Source organism: Chrysochloris asiatica, unplaced genomic scaffold (genome assembly GCF_000296735.1).
Source record: "Chrysochloris asiatica unplaced genomic scaffold, ChrAsi1.0 scaffold00474, whole genome shotgun sequence".
NCBI lineage: Eukaryota > Metazoa > Chordata > Mammalia > Afrosoricida > Chrysochloridae > Chrysochloris > Chrysochloris asiatica.
The window spans coordinates 737,646-740,322 of record NW_006408992.1 but is presented as its reverse complement, the minus strand read 5'-3'; the positions used below and the strand labels follow the sequence as shown (position 1 = coordinate 740,322).

At 39.3% G+C, this 2,677-nt stretch overlaps 1 pseudogene; it reads left to right on the top strand.

Moving 5' to 3' along the window:
- Positions 1 to 2,077, top strand: part of LOC102827009 — a 15,944-nt pseudogene extending 13,867 nt beyond the window's left edge.
- Positions 2,078 to 2,677: the final 600 nt, after the last annotated feature.

Below are 2,677 nucleotides of genomic sequence, written 5' to 3'. Positions count from 1 at the left end.
CTCCAACTCATAGCGACTCTCTATATGGTTTCTGAGGCTGTAAATATTTGGTGGTGGTGGTTATGTGCCGTGGAGTCAGTTCCAACCCATAGCAACCCTGTACAGGGTTTCTGAGGCTGAAACCTTTACAGGAGCAGAAAGCCTCATCTTTCTCCTGCGGAACAGCTGGTAGTTTCAAATTGCTGACCTTGAGGTTAGTAGCCCAACTTGTAACCACAACGCTACCAGAACTTCTTAATTATATTGTTGTTGTTGTTAACGGCCATCAAGTCGGTTCTGGCCCATAGCAACCTTGTGTAGGGTTCTCAAGGAGCAGCTGATGAGTTTTTGAACTGTCAACCTTGCAATTCGAACAACTTTACAGTCTAGTACATTAACCCACAGCACCACACCAGGACTCCATGTATACTATTAGATTTCTGTAACACTTACAACAGGTCTTGTGTCTCTTCTCTTCATCTTGGATGTGGCAATTTTTCATGTGATTTCTGGCAACGCCATTATTTAACACCAGTTAAAATATACATACTCCATTTCTGTCCTTCGGAGCCTCAGTTGGGAGTCCAGGTTAGGGATTGTTTGTACCCTACTCCTGTCCTTTTGCTCTATGTGTTATTTCATCATGGATACAAGTGACTTTTAGAAAGACCTGGATGGAAAAGCCAGGAATGAACTACATTTGAAAGCATGAAGTGTGTCAGTGCTCATATAGAAACTCAACCAGATATCAAAGTTGCGTTTGTCATACCAATAGGATCATCATGTGGAAGCGTGCATTATAGTCCAATTAAGTTTGAATTATTTAATCAGCTGATGATGGGTTTAATCAGAAGAATCAGCTAAAGCAGCTACTTGCCTTAATGGTGTTTGAGCACATAGAATGATTAGAGCCACCTCACCACACAGTACAGAAATTGTTTTGCTTCAAGCTTTCCACAGCCAGTATGTCCAAAAGATTTTAAAAGTTCTTACTGTTCTTCAACATACACTTTCACTAGATTTTCAGATCTTAAAAAAAAAAAAAAAAAAAAATTGGCTTTTGTGTACATGTATATTTTGTATGGCTAATTATTTTAACATACACATGCAGAGATATATTTTAGCTGGAGCTATGTTCATGTGTCCTGGTATGGTGCTGTGGGTTAATGCACTGGACTGCAAGGTCAGTTTGAACCGTAAGATTGGTGGTACAAACGTATCAGCCACTCCTGGAAAACCCTATGCAGGGTCGCTGTGGGTCAGAACCAACTCAATGGCACACAACAATAACATGTACATGTGTAATAATTTTGGTCTCCTGTCTTCATATTTTTTTTTTACATATTTTAGCACAGACAACCTGGTATTTAATGTCAAGTCACAAGACAGTTAATCATGACAAAAGACCAGCCTAAGAGAATTGGAACTCAACTAGGCTAATAGATGTCTATAAATCTCCTACTAGTGGGTATGAATAAATCATACATTGTTCATGCCAGCTCTTCATTTCCCAGGCTTTACTATGAAGAAAAGGCTTACGTTGGTTCCTGGACTTTTAAGAATCCCACTGTAGTTATTCATAATGTGCCATTTTGTATATTTAAGCACTATGTTCCATTCATTTTTTCTCTCATTTAACAAATGTCTATGAAGCACCTCCTCTCATCATGATGCCGTTGAATAAACACATACAGAAATGAACCCGGGAATTAAATAGCTCTGCACTCTGTAATGTGCTTGAAGTAGGGAAATAACAAAAACAAAGGAAACTATGTTACAGTGATTGCCTGCTACCAGGGGTTTCTCCATGATCCATTAGTAACTGTATTATGCTTCCCATTAAACAAGATGCCTTTTAGTAGATCTGAGCAGCAATACAACTGTTGCATCTAGATCATTAAATCGATTTGTTTTTACATATCTCAAAAGATTGGACATCTCTGACAGAAATTGATTATATTTTCTAGCATTGGTAGCTTATCTTAATATATGTACATTTTGCTTGTTATTAGGTGTTGTGGAGTTAGTTCTGACTCATATTGACCCAGTACAGGGTTTCCAAGGAGTGGCTGATAGATTTTAACCCTCAACCTTGCTGTTAGCAGTCCAGGGCTTACCCTATATTGCCACACCAAAACCCCATATATGGTGTATATATTGTTGTTGCTGTGTGCTGTCAAGTGGATTCCAGCTTATAGCAACCCTGTATAGGGTTTCAGAGAACAGCTGGTGGGTTTGAGCTGCTGACCTTGCAGTTACAAGTACAGTGCTTATCCTACAGCACCACTCCAGAGCTGATGTGTATGTTGTTGTTGTTGTTGTTGTTAAGTACTGTCGAGTTAGTTCAGACTCTTAGTGACCCATATAGGTTTTTGGATGCATGGCTCATGGATTTGAACCATCGACCTTGCAGTTCAAACCAACTGTGTAGTCTAATGTTTATCAAATGGTGCCATACCAAGGTTGGTTTGAACCACAAGGTTGGTGGTTCAAATCCACCAGCAACTCCTTGGAGACCCTAAGTAGTGTTGCGATGACTCAAAACCAACTTGAAGGAATACAAAAAAACAAAATACATACATACATATATACATACATACACAAACACATATGACTCTTGGTGTGGCACTGTAGGATAAGCACTAGATTGCAAACCATAAAGTCAGTGGTTCATTGGCTCAAACCCACCAGTTTCTCC